The sequence below is a fragment of the Oreochromis aureus genome, linkage group 3, assembly GCF_013358895.1.
Source record: "Oreochromis aureus strain Israel breed Guangdong linkage group 3, ZZ_aureus, whole genome shotgun sequence".
Taxonomy (NCBI): domain Eukaryota; kingdom Metazoa; phylum Chordata; class Actinopteri; order Cichliformes; family Cichlidae; genus Oreochromis; species Oreochromis aureus.
The window spans coordinates 3,674,366-3,693,321 of record NC_052944.1 but is presented as its reverse complement, the minus strand read 5'-3'; the positions used below and the strand labels follow the sequence as shown (position 1 = coordinate 3,693,321).

At 42.5% G+C, this 18,956-nt stretch overlaps 1 long non-coding RNA gene across 1 annotated transcript; it reads left to right on the top strand.

The window, feature by feature from the left end:
- Positions 1-6,565: 6,565 nt before the first annotated feature.
- On the top strand, positions 6,566-14,394 carry LOC120438750. Its single transcript, XR_005612106.1, has 3 exons — positions 6,566-6,670; positions 10,102-10,237; positions 14,336-14,394. It is a non-coding gene; the product is annotated as an uncharacterized LOC120438750 (long non-coding RNA).
- Positions 14,395-18,956: the final 4,562 nt, after the last annotated feature.

The window sequence follows — 18,956 nt, the reverse complement described above, 5'->3', positions numbered from 1 at the left end:
TCGGAGGGTTCTCCAGCCACAGCCCGAGGAGGAGCTCCACATTATAGATAATGTCGTCCCGGAGCTCCTCGGACGGATTTACTGCTGCTGGGTCCATGGTGGCTGGTTCGTACTGTCACAGTTCGCGGGTGCAAGCCGTGTGGAATTATGTAGGACCAGAAGCAGCAGCTCAGGTGCAGGTGAGTATTTATTGATGAGAGTGCAAGTCAACAGAAATGGCAGGTGACATGAACAGGAACCTAAACTGGGTAAAACTAACAAAACAAACCAGAAACGAAGATGCAGGGAGGTCCGGGAAAAATCACACATGGAGAGACGCAGGGAGACCGAGGGGAAACAACACAGACGAACCAGCAACTAACAGAGGCAGACACGAGGTTTAAATACACAGAAGGATAGCGAGGGAATGAGACACAAAAGGAGGGCACAGCTGGGAGTAATCCGACCTGACGAGACAGGGGAAAAGTAAACTAAACACACTGAGATAAGACAGAGACTTTCAAAGTAAAACAGGAAACACATACACGTAATGACACAGACTCAAAACGCAGACTAAACACAGGGATACACGGGTAGAAAAGAATGAACACAAACCGAGGAAGAACAGAACCAAAATTACAATAATAGAAAACACAAAACGCTGGGTCAAAAGGACCCAGGATCATGACATTTAAATCTTTTTAGACCGGTCTCCTGTTCGCCTCATCGGCTTGGTTTATGAAGGCCTCTCTTATTAAAATACATAAAACAATCTAATCAGAAAATAAGCACTAAGAATATATATTTATCTTGTAACATTGTTTAAGTTAATGAACACTTGTGTTGAAAACTGAGATTACAATATCAATCAAGATAATTATAATCATGGTTTTTGCTGTAATTAAACAGTCATGCAGAAATGTGGCAACCACAGAACTTTAGAGGCCTTTTGTTCAATTATGTGTGGACTGTTTCTTTAGTCTCTACACAAATTGTTCTCAGTGTCTATGAGACTGAGGAAATATCCATGTGTGCTGAAAGAGACTGTGCTGGTCTGACCCCCTCAACCGACGTATTGTGGGTAATGAAAGAGCAGATAGGTTGGCTAAAGCAGCTGTTAAAAGTAGACATAGATGTGCAGATACCATTGTTGAAATCTGAGGGAAAAGTATAGTTTGGACACAAAGTAAGAACTTCTGGAGAATGGCATGGGATAATGGAACAAAAGGGAGACATGGGGTGCAAGACACAATAGAAGTTAAGAGGAGTCGTGGGTTAAATAGGCAGCAGGAGAATACAAACAGGTCATTGCTTTCTGAATGGTTCTCTTTTTATGATGGGGAAACATCCGACTGGGTTATGTGATGGTGTAATGCTATGGAGACGGTTGAACATGTGCTTATTAGTTGCAGGAAGTATAGAAGTCAAAGGAGAGTGTTGAGGGTAGGAACTGGTGGTGAAATGAAACTTACATTTGAAAAAGTGGTTAATCAGTTAAGTCATGATGAGGTGAAAGGAGTGGTTTTTCATTTTTGAGAAATACTGATGTCATCAAGAGGATCTGAGGATCTGGAAGAGAAGTAAGAGTAAAAGCCAGGAGATGGCAGTAGTTCAACATCTTTGGATGCAAGCTGCTGTTAAAAATGACAGAAGAAGAAGTTTGCTTGATCATTCCTCAGCTCGTCTGTGTGAAGTTGAGTGTAAAGAGGCTCCTGCTGTTAGAGAAACACTCTGACTGTTTAACAGAGTCAGACATGTTCAGACTCAATTTCAGTCAGAAACTCAGCATCACATTGATGAAGCTGCAGATTCATTGTGGTTAATTTCTGATTAATTTCTTTGCTGCCAGCAGAACTTTAAATGTAATTTAAAAGAAGGATTTAAGGTTATTGGGGGTTTTTGAACGTAGAGATCACATGAACGTATATGAATTGTGTGATATGTCTCTTCTATTTTTCCATCCATCCGTTCGCTTCCACATATCCTTTTCAGGGTCGTGGGCGGTGCTGGAGCTGTCATCTTCTTCTTCTATTTTTCTATGATCATATTTTGATGTTGATTGTGATTGGTTTTATTTGCTTCTTCGGCGGTTGTAGTGTTTTAATATTTAGACTTTTTTCCATTATTGTAATTGTGTATAAAGTTTGATTTGAATGAAATTTACACTCAAATGCTTTCAGTGTTGCTGTGTTGAATGTTTGCATGTCTAACGTTTGTATGGAAGACTGGTGGGGGAGGCTGTTACATCTTGCAGGAGGTCTCCTCTCTCCAGGAACTCACTCTGCAGGTGGGGGAAATATAGGAGAGATGGAGGAAGAACTCAGCCTGGGTGTCTATTGTCTTGTGTAGTCTGGAGGATGAGTGGATGACAGGGTGGGTGCAGTTTCTCTGTGGTGGGATCGGGTGGGCTGTCCCGGGCTCTGTGGGGCCGGGCAGTGCTGCTGAACTGGGCCCCGGTCCGGATGGGCCTGGGCCTCCTTGCCCCTCCCTTCCTTCCCTCCCCATCTCCAGCTGCCTATCTCTTCCCGCTCCACCACAATCACCCACACATGCAGGGCCTTGGGGTAAAGGTGTGTCACCAGGGTGCAGGGGAGGCATCCCCCCCCTCTGTCCCCTTCTGGCTGCCTGTGCCTCAATTTTATCTCACAACTTAGACATTCACATTACTCACACTCTCATAACACATACATATAGGACCTTGGGGGTGGGCACGCTACACGGCATCCAGAAGACCATCAGGGTGTACGACCTCACCCCTGGTGCCGTTGCCCACCTCTCAATTTTAAACACACGTATACATTGAGGGCTATCAGGAGGGGCTCTGCGCTTACCTGCTGCTGAGTAATTGCATATGAGAGCATGAGGGTGGGAATGGATGTTTGTATCTGTGTGTGCCTGTATGTCTGTGACTATATGTCAGGTTGGGTATTGTTGGGTCTAAACTCAGACCCCACTGTATCCAGGACTTATTCCCATGAAAGAAAAACAAGGCAACAGTGTTCGATCATTTACTTGCGCAAGGGAGGCCTCATCTGTGTCCAGCACGAAACTGACCCCCAAAATCCGGCCTCCTCTCGCTGCCTTTTATTGAGAGACAGTTCACACAAAACACAGCAAAGCAACGCCCACATAGTTCTAAGGCATTGTATGTATATGTGTGAACTTCTATATGTAAGTAGGAGTGTGTGTGTGTGTGTGGCCTCCTGCTGGGAAGGAAGCTTACATCAGAAGAAGCAGATCTTCCAGATAGGATGTATCTGCAATAAAACACTACAGCCCCTCACCCAGAACCTCGAGAATCTGGGGAGGGGGACTGTGAAATTCCTTTCATCCCACAGTTAAACAATATAGAAATGGATGGTAAGCATAAAAATGACAAATGTTTAACAATTCACTCTAACAGGTATCAGACGCCACCTCTCTGGGGACATCTCAGGCGCTCCAAGGCATGGAGGTCTATCTCCCCCACCACTCCCCCTGCCAGTGGCAGACGCCCTCAGACATCGGTGCATTGGTGGTTCTTTGTGTCCAGGGATGGGCGTCCAGGTACGCACTGGCTCACTCCTGGTGGCTGCTTGTCGGGGCCTGGAGCCTGGGGCTCGCTCGGGCTCCTTCGGGGATGGGGTGCCCTCGGCCTCTCAGCCTGGGGCTCGCTCACTCTGGCACAGCTGGCTGCCGGCGGAGCTCACGGGCACGTCACTGCAACCCCCCCTGGCTTCTGCTCCGCGGCTGACCCCTCATCTGGGTTCTCCTCAGCTCTTTCCGGGATAGTGGCGCAGCTGCCCCTCTGTTGGTCTTCCTTGCTCTCTTGTGCTCTGAGGGCCTCTGGATGTCTGGAGCCTGGATCTCCTCCATACCTGCTTCATGCTCAGGAGGAGGAGGAGGCAGAGCATCGTCTTTGACAACTTCCTACCAGACCAGTGGAAGTGGAAGCTTCAATGAAGAAAGATTCCTGCTCCCAGCCGTTCATTGGCTCGGCATTTTAAACCCCTAAAGGGTCACCTGACCTGCATTAAATAAACAGGGTCAATAAAAAAATTCACAAGAATAATATAAAACTTTCAGCCAGTTTAGCTTAATACATTAACTTATTCTTGTGTACACAGTAATTCATAACTGAATAATGTATCTTATCAATAAAGATTGATCTAAACAGTTTAACTGCTATGTACAGATAAAGGTTGCACAGCTTTAAAACATTTGCTATCCAGCAAATATCAGTCAAACTCAACACAAAAGGCAACATAACAATCGTTCAAATTGTTTAGACCGGTGATCCAAATCAACTGGCTTTGGTCAAACAGATGTTTGCAGTGTTGGGCAGGTTACTTTGAAAAAGTAATTAATTATAGTTACTAGTTACTTCTTCAATAAAGTAACCGAGTTAGTAACTGAGTTATAATATTCTAAAAGTAATTAATGACTTGAAAAGTAACTATTGCGTTACTTTAAAAAAAAAACGTTTAACCCTGTGGGCTCCAGGGTATAATTGGTCATTTTTAACTACTTTTGATGTTTCCTCCACATTTCACCTTTAAAAACTATTTACTTTGTCTTGTTTGGTATCATCAGCGCAACCTCCCGTGTCTGAATTTACAGTCATGTTTTCATTTTGACATACTGTATTAACACAATTGATCTAAAATCAGACAAAAAATATAAAATAAGAGTAGAAAAAAGTTCTATTTTTACTGTAACAACCACAAACATGTTTAATGAATCATATTTCATAACTTTAAATGCAAATATAATTTGTCAATTTAAAAATCCTATGCACAAGTTTTGCAAACAACAAAATTTTTTGCAGCCATTTACCTTTTACCCTTTTTTTAAATAACCATTTCAAACTATTTACAGAACAATCAGCTGTTCTGCATTCAAAGAGATGCCACACAAATTATTTGTGCCACTCCAAAAAAATAATTTCTGTCCACTATAAAGGAGAACATCACAGCCTGATACCTGCAGGTCTGACAGCAGCAGGTGTATCACTGCTGTTTCTACCTGGAGACTGCAGTCGCCTCATTGTTCTGACACACAACACAAACACAACACTACACACTAACTACACAAGACAACACATTAACTACACACTCCAAACACGCTAAGCGTCACAAATCTCTCACATCTCAAAACTCGCTCTCTCACACACACACTCCTAAAACTTCCCCAGAGTGCTTGCTAGCGCTGTCCTTACATGATGAAACTATTGAGGAAAAAACACGTATATATTGTTTATCATGACTCTGGTTTACGTGGCCTATAAATCTATAAATAAAAATAAACTATCAACACAGTTTATAAACTGGTATATATCACCGTGTTGCTTTGTCATCTTTAAGTGGTCATGTGATTGGCTTACCATGACTACTTTATTCTTCCTCAGTCACAGCAGCACTCATGCGATTGTTTTGCCCCCTGAGCTCCAGGTGTTGTGCTAGACAGTGATCGTGATTACCACCCGCGGGAGCGCGCAGCGGGTTAACACCACGCCGATGCTGTTCACAGGACAGGAAGAGTAACGATCAGGAGCATCTCGTCTTCGTGATCGTTCCCCTCGTACGTGTTATTACTGCCATTTCAGCGTTTTCACTTCACAACTAAAGTGTGCAGTTTACTTTGTGTGCACTCAAATGGAGTCAAGTCAATTAGCGCCACCTGTGGTCAAGTGCCATAGCCTACAGCCAGATGAACTTGTGACACACATCTGAGCCACGTTTGAATTCCTGTTTCATGCACAATACATTTGTAACTTTTAATTTTTTCTGTTTTTGTGTCTTGCAAATAAACCTTTAAACTGATTGAAATGATGTTATGTATTTATTTTTGGCCTATATCTACGGTGGCCCTGAGAGGCCAAACGGACTGCAGCTTAAGAAAACCAGCAAAAAAAGAAACGCTGCAAAAGCACAAAAAACACAACTGAAATAGGAAAAAATAAAACAGAAGTGTTTCTGGGGAGACAATAGTAATTAGTAATAAACGGAGCCAGTGTGACTAAGTGGAGCTTGTGAGAGTGAGTGGATTGAAGAAAGTGAGGGACTCAGATGTGTCAGTTAGTTTGTCTTTGTTTTTGAGTGTGGAGGAGAGTTAGATTGGGTTGGTTTTAAAGCTAAGTTAAGAATATTCTGAATTTCAATTCAGTTTTATTTATATAGCGCCAAATCACAACAACAGTCGCCTCAAGGCGCTTTATATTGTACAGTTTAATTTCCAAAACTTGCATATGATCTTCAGTTTGCAGCTGGACTATCACATAGCAGCTGGAGCAGTCTCAAATGGAGGCCAGTCCACTGCTGCCACCTGTGGTCAAGTGCCATAGCCTACTACTAGATGAACTTGTGACACACATCTGCAGTAGAGGCTGAGTGGCTGCTCTCACACCTGGAGCATCCAAATCGACCCACAAACACGTTGAAAGATGCAACGCCATCAATGTGGATTGTCCAGACTGAGAGACCTCTTTCCTCTGACCCCTCCCCAAACCCTCAAACCCTCCTACCCACCTCGACATACAAACTCTGTGTGGCTTCACGTGTTCTGTTGATGTTTACATGATCGAAATAACTTGAACACAAACACAAAGAGGAAGACCGCACCGGAAGGAAAAAACTACAAGTCCCAGCATCCTCTGTGTTTAGGGAGCAGTAGTGAAAGTGAAAGCAGGAGGAGGAAGGTGGAGCTGAGGCAGGTGAGTGTTAACATGAATATGTTTCTTCTTATGACATAAAATAATTCCACGCTGTTCGTGTCTGTGGGTGAAATGTGAGGCCGGTCGGCTCCTCTGAGCGCTGGTTTCCTGTAAGTAGAGAGGAAGTGAGTTTAGCTGAGCCTCCGTTTAGTGTGAGAGAGCAGGAGGAGAGTGAGAGCTGTGCTGAGGCAGGGTGAGTGTTAACACCGCTCTGACATTACTGTGTCTCTGTGGCGGGAACAACAGGCTCCGTCAGTGGAGGCAAAAATAATCAGACTTTGGTTTTTCAAAGGAAACAACTTTATGTCGGAAGTTCCGCACGCTCATTGGATAACGATGTGTCAATCTCGGTATTAGCCAATGAGCGTGCGGATTCACAGAAAGACCCGCCTTTATCACGGGACTTTAAAAACTACAATGGCGACAGAAACTCCGTGAGTGGAGTTCAGGCTGACGTCATGAAACTGTGACGTTTGAGCCACTTCCTGTTCTCAGTCCCAGCGTCCTGATCACCGAGGTTTCTGTTGCTCTGATATCTGATATTGATTATATTGGTAAACAGGCTGTAGCATAAACATCTATGGAACGCCAGGACTGCCATAATGAATTAATTAAATACACCATTAAATAATTAATTAAATGTGGCAACAATTAATTGATTAATTGGAATTAATTAATTAAATAAATAGTTATGACACATGTAATTAATTAATTATTGACACATTTAATTAATTATTTATGTATTTCACATTTTAATTAATTATCGACACATTTAATTAATTAATTATTGACACATTTAATTAATTATTTATGTATTTCACATTTTAATTAATTATCGACACATTTAATTAATTAATTATTGAGACATTTAATTAATTATTTATGTATTTCACATTTTAATTAATTATTGACACATTTAATTAATTATTTAATGATATATTTATTTATTTCATTTTGGCAGTCCTGGCTCTCACCATGAATTAATTTTATCTGTCAGCCTCACCCATCAAACTCAGGGGGCGGGGTTAACGCTGATCGACTCAAAACCATTGCTTTGGCCTGGTGGCCATTGTTTTTAGCACACAACAACTGCCATGTGGAAACTAACAGAACTGAACTTTGAAAAACCCTGTTTGTGTGTCACCAAATACCGTTTTAATATTTTTTAGCCAAGAATGTAGCGGTTTAATCTTCATATGTGTGGTCGGTTTGTCAAGATACAGCCTCTTTGCAAAAGTGCTTCGATGATTTTGGAGATGTCTGCCCAGTCTCACGGCAAAGCGTGGGATACACCCGCTCGCCTCGCAAGCAATCGAGCTGTTATTACCACCGACAAAGCGCAGGCCCCGGTACACAGCTGTAATAACCCCCGCTGACACTGACTTCATTTACTGAGGTTATATTTATCGGGGGTTTATTTCCTGATGTTCGTATGTGTCCTACGTGTTTCAGTCGCCAATTCTGAATTATAACTAACATTAAAAACATGTTTAAGGAGGAGAGTTTCCCAGAGTAACCCAGAGTTTCCCAGCTGATTATCTAACTGTCATCTACAAATATGTCACGGGTCATATCAATATGATTTTACAGAAAAGCGTCCTTAATACTGCCAACTATTCCAGAGATGTGAAAATCTACAGCATAAAGAACACAAAAATATAGCAGTCTAACGCAACACTGTAACAGAGATGAACCGTCAGTTTGTCGCAGATCAAAGTGGAATGAAAGTGATTGGTTGAACAGGTGTTCGTGATCTGTGTTTTCTGCATTTTCATCAGTGTAAGAGACTCAGCAGCATATTAGAATAACAGTTATACATTTAATAAATTACCAGATGAATCCACGATTGAACCTGTTCCGACAGTTTGAGTTTGTAAAGTTATAAAGTGGCTTCGCCTATAAAGTGCTCTGTAAGGAAACAAGCTCCAGCAGCTCTGCGCTCGGGAAAAACACTATATTTACTTATCTTGTGCAGAAAAATGCGCTGACATTGCGTTATATCGAGCACCGGCTGCCCAGTTAAACTGTGACTATCAGCAGGTAACGTGGGCGTGTTTCTTGAACTAGCAGCAGGTGTTAAACAGCTGACAGATGAGGAGGAGGATGCAGGTAAACTGAGGGTCTGTTGAGCTGATCGCTGTTTTCGTGAGGAAAAATGTCAGCTCGTTCTTTATGTTACAGAAGCACAGAGACACAAGACCAGGCGGAAAGAGACGATCGTTGGGTGAAAATGAGAATCTGCGAATGCGACGTGTAACACGGAGCGTGGAATATGTAAACAAACCGGTTAACGTAACCCCCTCGGTGCACTCTGCATGCTGACTGTTAGCAGAGCGAGTGAAATCTCTGAAAACATCTGAGCAAACATGTTCTATGTTGACAACCTGACCAGACATGTGAAGATTACGGTGCGACATTCGTGGCTAAAACACTGTTAAAAGTGTAGTTGGTGACAGAAAAACGGGGTATTTTAAAACTACACCACCACCATTGCTGCCTGTGATTTGATCTGCATTCTGGGATACCTGGCTGCCCCAAGTCTACACAAGCAATCGATTATCTAGGTTCGACCTGTTTTGACTTACTTTGCGCAGCAACCAATCAAATGTTAGAGAAGCTGCATGGGCAGCGTTAACCCTGCCCCCTGAGTTTGATGGGTGAGGCTGACAGATAAAATTAATTCATGGTGAGAGCCAGGCGCCAGGACTGCCAAAATGAAATAAATAAATATATCATTAAATAATTAATTAAATGTGTCGATAATTAATTAATTACATGTGTCATAACTATTTAATTAATTAATTCCAATTTGAATTAATTATTGCCACATTTAATTAATTATTTAATGATATATTTATTTATTTCATTTTGGCAGTCCTGGCGTTCCATAAACATCAGGTCTGTTCTGAAAACTGTCTTTATTTTTTCAAAGTAAGGGAATATCTGTGGTCTGATACCGCGGGCTCATGGGCTAAGGACTTGGATTGACAAGCGCAGATGATTGTGTTGTTTCTTATAAAGGCGTGTGTGTGTGTGCCTTCCTGTGTGTGTCCTTGTGTCAGTGGAACTGAATCAGTGTGTTAGAGAAAGTGCTCCTCTGCTGTGCCGTCATCGTGTGGATGCTTCTTTTAAAGTTGGAACTCATGTTTTTATGATCTGCTTCATTTCATTGAACCTTTATTTCTAACCATGAAGTCCCTTTGAGGTTACAGCCTCCTGGTTAGGTTTAGGCTGTTCTTGTGCTTCAGGCTGAAATATGAGGAGTAAGGAGTGGGGCTGGTTAGCCCTCATGACCCTCACCATAACACATACGTCACAGGACAGTGTTTACCACAGAAACTCCATGAAATGATCAATGAGAACTTTAGAAACCCGTCAGTGTGATGCTTCCAGTACAACAGCACGTCTGAGTGTGTGTGTTTGCCTCTCAGACTAACTCCACCCTGACATCAAGAAGATGGAGGAAGAGGATGGAGCAGGATCTGCAGCATCCAGCTGTGTGTCTGTGAGGAGTGACCGGTCCAAAGGAAATCCTCCAGTGTTCAGTAATGAACCTGCAGCAACAATGTAAGAGAGCTGCTGACTCATTTATTCAGTGTAAATAATGATTTTTGATGCAATGGGAGAAGAAAAATGACAAAAACAGTTTTAAAAATAAGGATTAAAATATTACAAACTATATTTTTGAGTTTCCTGATGTAGTACAAAAATATATGAACATAACTGTATATAGGACAGATATTTTACGGTTCTTTTAGGCAGCACCAAAAACAAAAGACTATTTTTAAGCTGTCTGAGGTAGTGAGTCAACATGTCACACTGGGTCAAAGGTCAGGGAGTAAAAGTGTGTTTTAAAGGAGGTTTAAAAGCAGCGAGTGAAGGAGCCTGTCGAGGTAAATCGTTCCATAACTGATCAAATTGAGTTGGTGGACCTCTGTGTGAAATCAAGCATCTGGTCCACAGAGAGGAGAACCCTCAAATGGGCTGTACAACATTATATAGTGAGACAAAAACAGAGATTATCGTAGCCATCGCTCTCTCGCATGGACGTGGCAGTCTTGCTGTCTGCTGCGAATCCTCCCCGTACCTCCGTGACCTCGTCTGGTATCTGCTCCCTCCTCTGTAAGAGACAGTAAAGGAAAACACGTCTCTGCCTAGTCTTGAAAATCTAATCTTATCATCCATTGTTCTTCTAGGGCCTCTTCTTCTTGTGGCCTCAGCTAACTGCTAATATTTAAATGGCTAACATTAACATGTGTGCCAGCCAGGTTGTTCAGTGTTGTGACAGTCAGCTGCGTCAGCTGCTGCTGGGATGGGCTGTGGCAAAGAGAACAGAGAAAATCAAAATCAGAGTTTTTCTCTGAATTAAAAGCAAGGAAACAACAATATATTCTACATGGTGAAACTGATGGTTTATGGTGTTTGGCTCTGTTTTTCTGTATTTATGCAGATAAAGTGTAAACTCAGATGAATTATACCATCAAATGTTAAAGGCAAATATCAGGATGAGTGTCTGTGAGCTGAGAAGGACGTGAAGCGAGCAGTTTATCCCAGAGCTGAAGCTGCTCTGTGTGCAGAGATGAGCTCAGATTCCTGCTGTGATTGATCAACAGTCACAGAAATGTAGACTTGTAGTTATTACTGCAGGATGGTCACAGCAGATACTGATAAACATGGATTATGAGGATGGATGATCAAGTTTCTCACTCTCTCCTTTAAATTTCAGTTTTTTCTTCTTCACAGTTTATCTGTTAATTTATTCATGAATAACACTGAAAGAGTTTCTGTTATATTTCCCCTTGAACATCACCTTATTAGGGCGGCATTAGGAAATAGCCCCCCTCCAAAGAATGAATAAATGAATGATGATAATAATAAAATGATTAAAAAGCAGAGCTTTGGTGGAGAAAGGTTATGGAGACAGCATTTCAGTGCGTTGTTTTACGGTATAAAAAGTGAACCATATGAGGACAATTCTGACGTGAGTAATGACACAATAAGTGTAAGGACTATTGGGAGGAGAAAGATATTTTTGTGGATAATTTTTATGATCATTATTACTATTCCATTAATTATTAATATTGATATTGCATTTAGATGTTTAAACATATTGGCACCCAATTAAGCTTTTATTACAGGTCCAAGAAGAACCACTTTAAACTGTTGAGTTGAATCTATAATTTTAAAGGCTTTTGAATGTTTTTATATTCTTACACTGAAGTCTTCAGTGGGGGAGAAACTGAGTTGCAGGCTGACAGGAAACGGCGTGCTTTGCAAAAGTGAAACCGAAAGCAGAGTCTGAGTGCAAGTACTGTGAGTAGGTTATGAATCTGTAGTATTTTATTATGCATTTATATCTTTTGATTAAGCTTTCAGTAGAGGCTCTTGATTAAAACATTTACTCAACATATTACATATATAGTTCCAGTTAGGTTATTACATGTAAGGATGAGCCTGTGTTCTGGTGAAAGGTCAGAAGTGCAACGGGTGAGATGAGAGAGCATTTAAGGACGAGACACACATACACACACATAGTTTCAGTTGTGTACGTGCTGGCCTTCTGTCTGGTGGAAAGGTTACAAGGTTTAGCTGATGAAGTGAAGGGTGAAATAAAGGACAGCACACACACACCCACACACACACAGTATTAGACTCATTTATATAGGTAAGAGTTTAATCATGTTTTGCTTGCAACTGCAAAGTTGTGCCTGCATGAGTGACAGTTTGTGCAGAACGTGGACCTGATGTTCCAGAAGATAAGCCTGGGCAGGATGGTGACAGGAAGCACCTGGGTTCGAGCCAAAGACAATGTTCTTTTTTAAACTGTGTTCAAAGTTAACTGAACGGTTGTGGTTTTGGATTGACGTATGCTGTATTGAGTCTGCCTGGCAACAGGCAGACTGCCAACCCTATAAAGTCTTTGTTCTGACTATTGTAAGACAGTTCAACACTGAATCTGCGCAAGTGTTGGACTCCACATGTGTGCATTAAAATCTTCGTCTAATTGCACCAGGCCGGATCTGTGGTTATTATTTTTGGATTCCTCCTCAATATCTGAACCTTAACTTCATATATGAAGTATATGAAGTATAATTCAGCTCAAGATGCTGTAGATTCCCGTCAGTAACACTTTTGGTCCACTAGTAAAACGTAGTTGTATTAATCTGCGCTTGAACCGGATGTAAGTCCCAAAAAACTGAATTGTAGAACTGAAACTGAATGGTGAGAAGTGAATCTGAAATTATTCGAAAGCTAAATTTTTAAAGGATAAAATCCGTTTTCAAAGCAAATGAATTCATTTTCAAAATATAAAATTCAATTTCAATTTAGTGATGATCATTTTCAAACCAATAAATTGAATTTCAAATTAGGCTAATTCATATTCAGTTTGTAAAAGCATTTATTCAAGTTACAATTCAGATTCAATGCAAGCAATTCAAATTTAACTTATTCAAATTCAGTTTCTGGTGGCACAGATTTCTGCCTATAGTGTCCTCCATTAAAACGATGTGCTGGGAATCCGCTGTTCTCGCCGGCTCTAGTGATCCTCGACCTCCCAGTCTGCTATGACAATAATGTTAGTTGGAATGTGTTTGATGCAGTCGGGTTATTACGTTGATATTTCCTTGATGGATCATTGAATCTACTTGATAAAAGAGTCTCCTGGCTGACTCACTGGGATACTTGTTGGTTTCTGTGTCTGTGAAGGTTCTCAGTCATCCAGGTCATCGTAGTCCAAGGAGCTTGGAAAGAAAAGCGTCTGGATTTCTTTAAGTTAAACTTAAAGAAATCCAGACGCTTTTCTTGGACTGTTGGTTTCAGTATTTAGTCTCATTCACACACTCCCTCAGACTCTTCACACACACTGATTTGCTGACATAAACACACTCCTGTGTGCTTTCTTGGCTTCACACACACACTGAGGACCATCTACAGACTGTGAGCTCCGTCTTCTTTGTCTTTGGAGCCGAACTCTGACAAAGTTAGGAACAAAACTTTCTCCAGCGTGTGAACTTTCCTCCTAGACTCAGTCTGAGCAGTCAGACCACATATTTCTAAAGCAGCACATGAAGGTGTGGCTCACACACACACAGGTGAAGGAAACAGCTGCAGTATTAAAAACTGCTTCACTGTCTACAAATATATGAACTGAATGTTTCTTTCAGGCTGTAAAAACCTGATTTATCCTCCATTACAGTCGTGCATTCAGAGGATTACTTCTGTTATATTAGTACATGTATTTTATTCTGATGAACACATGAAACTCTGAGCTGGATTGAATCCATTGAATCAGAGTCCAGGACTCAGACTAAACACACTGAATGTGTCCTGAGCTCGGCCGCTGTTCCACAGTAACTGCTGTCACAGTCACTGTTACTGAGTTAGCTTAGCTAGCAGAGCAGCTAGCAGTTAGAGTATGAGCTCTGTAAGCAGTCAGCTCGGTCCTGGACATTGTTACTGACATAAAGCTGCTCTCTGCAGCCATGTTTGACCTTTGTAGGACTACAGTAATGGAGGATTTGGAGGCTGAACTCGGCTCTGTGACACTTTTTGTAGTGAACTGATGAAAGCTGCGTCTCAGATGGATGTTAGTCCAACACATCAGACACGACCTCTGCAGCTCTCAGTTGATGTGCACATGAATGATTTGTGTTTCCTCTGCAGGTGAAGGTAGAAAGTGTGTGAGCTGATGTGAATTGAGCAGCATGGATCAGTGTGACAGAGAGAGGAGGAGTCCCTCCTCTAAAAGCACTCTGTGTGAGGAACATGAGAGCCAGACCAAAGCTCAGAGGTGAGATGACCATCTCTAACTGTCCATGACTCTTCTCCATGTCACAGCTCAGCACTCACATCACTGCTCCATCATTATTCACAGGAACCAGCCTGGACCTCCACCCAGAAGTGTGTCCTCTAAGAGCAAACGGGTGAAGGATTTCTTTCGTAATTTAGGGCGAAAAACGTCATCTGACGAAAAGTAAGTTCATGTCAGTATTAAAATGTTTGAAATTTTAATCAGCTTTTTACTATTTAACGATTTAAATATTATATACTAATATTAAATACTATTTACATACTTCATTTATACTTTTTATGTAATGTATTGGACACATTGGATGTGACACATGTTTCATGTTCACTTATTTTTAGCGTCAATCAGAAACCATCCAGCTCTGTGTCCTTAAAGAGTGACCGGTCCAATCATCGTGGCATTGATTTTAAATCCCAGCCTGTGTCTGCTGCAGAGAGGTGAGCTGTTAGTAACAAGAACTCTCTGATTTAAATGATTTTGATGTTTCCTGGTTTCTGCATCTCTGTAGCAGAGCAGTGTCTCCAAGGACACACAGGCTCAGCTGTAACTGTCAGTTTATCTGGTTTTAAGACACATTTGGACTCAATTGGCTGTTTTTTAACTATTTATTTTAATCAGAGGTGTAAATTTAGACCTCACACATCTGGATCCTAAACTATGATAGAAACAGCTGCTAGCAGTGGATAGTTTGCCTTTGATACGCTGCTCTAGAAAGCAAACAAAGGTTTGTGCAGCTCCTCTTCAGAAAAGTGTTCAGAGAGCAGCTGCTGTATTAGACAAAGGCTCGTCGTGTGAGCCCAGATGTGTGTAACAGCTGGATGAGGGAGAACCATCACAGTCACGTCTCCATCCCGCTTTTATTAATGAACTTCCTGTTGCTTGCAGATGACAGGAACACAAAGTGTTTGTGCCACGTGATGCTGCAGGATTTGTTAACATCTCCATGATGGTAACATCTCCTCGTCTAACTGCAAACACATGAGCGCTCCTAACGGCAGCTATCACAGCCACACAGGCAGACTGTTTCTCACTGTTGCATTCAGGGACATTTGTTTTCCTGTAAAAAGCTGAACTCTAATCTAAGAGGATGTTACTGACAGGAAACAGCTGCATTATCTGCAGTCTGTGTGATCACAGCTGCTTCAATCACTTTATCAGAGAATTGATCATTGAATAAAACATGTTTGTGTCTGCAGAGGTCAGAGGTCACAGTCTGCGGGATCCAGCTGGCCATCTGTGAGGAGTGATGGGTCCAAAGGTTATCCTCCAGACTTCAGTGGTGAACCTGGACCAACGAGGTCAGAGAACTGTGATGACTCCTTTACATGTTTGTGTTTTTTTTTGTGGCAACGACAAAATGTGAGACATTTATTGTTTTTATGTTCAGTCTCAACTGTTACGAAGTTGATGTGCAGTTAATAAGTGCAATAAATATTTATACTGGAAAAGAAAATTGTGAGAGAATCGTGATCTCAATTCTAAGCAAAAAAATCGTGATTCTCATTTTATGCAAAATTGTGCAGCCCTACAAGTACTGCAGTACAGAGCAAAGACTAAGCCAGGAGAGCTCTCCAACTTTCTGAAAGTATCAGGATATTTGAGTGATAAGAAAAAGTGGATCATGCAACAATGTCCCTCAGCACACAAAACAATCAAAGCAGAATAAATATGATGTTTTAGATCAAACACTTACAGGGACCTGAAGAGAGAGAACCAACAAAATGTCATGGCTAACAGAGGAACTCAAGCACAGACTGAGTTCTGACAAACAAAAAGGTGACAGTTTATTTACCAAAGGGTGAACCACAGTGCTCTATATGTGTACAGTGAGTTGGGGAGGGGGTCCAGGGCTCCAGGGAAAAGAGGGAAGGGAGTCCACACTCACTCCTCTCCAGTCACTCTTGTCCTGCTCTCCACTCACACAGCCACACACGGGAGTCACAGGTAAGCGTCTGTAACCAGGTCTGGGGAAATATTTACTCAAAGTATACACAAAGTTAACCCAACTGTCGAATTTAGAGAGAGATTTCTTAGCAAGGAGCTGAGATCATGAACACAGGAGGGTCAATGTCCCAGCGACAAACTGCTCCATGCCGCAGCATTAAATGGTTACCGGTAAGCCCAGGTGAATCAGCAACAGGTGGTGTAATCATCATAACTGTGTGGACCAAGAGCGAGAGGCCATTACAAGCTCCACCCAGGCAGGCAAAACACTAGCAGGAGAGAGCAAAACATAAAACCTGAAAAGCCATCATGAGCCAGCCAGAGAGACACAGAGTTTTATACTAGAAGAGAAACCTGCTCATCTTCATCATGTTTATTTAAATAGAGAAAATCAGAAGTCTCTGTGCGTCAGACCACGGCTCTACACGGACACTTCTAAGCTGCTTCAGAGTGAACTGACCCAGATAATCTGCACACAGCGGCTGTAAAACAGTGAAAGTCATAACTGTCTCTCTCTGATGGAAAGCTTTTATTGTGAAGTCAGGAAGTCTGCAGGAAGTGTTGAGTTTGTATTCATCACTCAGTGTTTAATGAGACGGGCAGACAGGAAGAGCAGCTCATTAGTGTTGATGAAATCAAAGGAACTGTGAGGAACTGCAGTTTGGTCACATCTGGATGTTTTTCACTGACAGTAAATGTTTTTAGTGATAAAGAAATGTGTTCACAGAGAGAGGAAGAGGAGTGGTGTTTGTGAGGAGGAGCAGCTGTCCTGCTGTGCTTTGTGTCAGGACGTCCTGAAGGATCCAGTCTCCACCAGCTGTGGACACTGGTTCTGCAGACAGTGCATCTCCTCATACTGGGACCAGTCTGCTTCATCAGGAGACTCCTCCTGTCCCCAGTGTGGAGAAAGATCCAGAACCAGAGCTGGACTGCAGACAGCCAGTCAGAGCAGCCGTGGACAAAGTAAGACTGAACATCTGTCTGCTGATGGACTCATTTCTGAAAACTGGACTTCTTGTGTTGTTCAGACATTGAAGAGTTTTCTTTCTCTTTAGTCTCATTGTTTTTCTTTCTTTCAGCAGATGTTGGTCTGCAGGAGGTTTTAGATGAACATAAGATCAGTCTGAGGAGGAGATGTGAACGTGTGACTGAAGGAAGTGATGAAACAGGAAGTAGAAGCCTCCTCAACAGGATCTACACTGAGCTCTACATCACAGAGGGACAGAGTGAAGAGGTTCATACCCAACATGAGGTGAGGCAGCTGGAGACAGCTTCCAAGATGGACGCCCTCCATGACGCTCCAATCAGGTGCCAGGACATCTTTAAAGCCTTACCTGACCAACAGAGACCCATCAGAGTGGTTCTGACCAACGGCGTGGCTGGTGTTGGAAAAACCTTCTCAGTGCAGAAGTTCACTCTGGACTGGGCAGAGGGCTTGGAGAACCAACATGTCAGTGTGGTGGTTCTGCTTTCATTCAGGGAGCTGAACCTGATCAGAGATGAGCAGTACAGTCTTCTGGAGCTGCTCCATGTTTTCCATCCAACATTACAGAAGGTCACAGCAGAGAAGCTGGCTGTCTCTCAGCTTTTGTTCATCTTTGACGGCCTGGATGAAAGCAGACTTTCATTGGATTTCACCAACAGGAAGCTGCTGTCTGATGTCACACAGAAGTCATCAGTCAGCCAGCTGCTGACAAACCTCATCCAGGGGAATCTGCTTCCCTCGGCTCTCGTCTGGATAACTTCCCGACCTGCAGCAGCCAATCAGATCCCTCCTACATGTGTCGACAGGCTAACAGAAGTACGAGGCTTCACTGACGCCCAGAAGGAGGAGTACTTCAGGAGGAGATTCAGTGATGAAGAGCTGTCCAGCAGAATCATCTCCCACATGAAGACATCCAGGAGCCTCCACATCATGTGTAGTATCCCAGTCTTCTGCTGGATCACTGCTACAGTTCTGGAGCACATGTTGACTACAGAGCAAAGAGGAGAGCTTCCCAAGACCCTGACTGACATGTACTCACACTTCCTGCTGGTTCAGACAAAGAGGAAGAAGAACAAGTACCATGAGGGACATGAGACGAGTCCACAGGAGCTGACGGAGGCTGACAGGGAAGTTCTTCTGAAGCTGGGGAGGCTGGCGTTTGAACATCTGGAGAAAGGAAACATCATGTTCTACCAAGAAGACCTGGAGCAGTGTGGTCTGGATGTGACAGAGGCCTCGGTGTACTCAGGAGTTTGTACAGAGATCTTCAAAAGAGAGTGTGTGATCTTCCAGAAACCAGTCTACTGCTTTGTTCATCTGAGCATTCAGGAGTTTCTGGCTGCTGTCTACATGTTCCACTGTCACACCAACAGGAAGACAGAGGTGCTGAAGAACTTCTTTGGGAAAAAATATAAAGAGTCCTTTTTGGATGGGTTTCTCAAGAGAGTCATGGAGAAATCCCTCCAGAGTAAAAATGGCCACCTGGACCTGTTTGTTCGCTTCCTTCATGGCCTCTGTCTGGAGTCCAACCAGAGACTCTTAGTAGG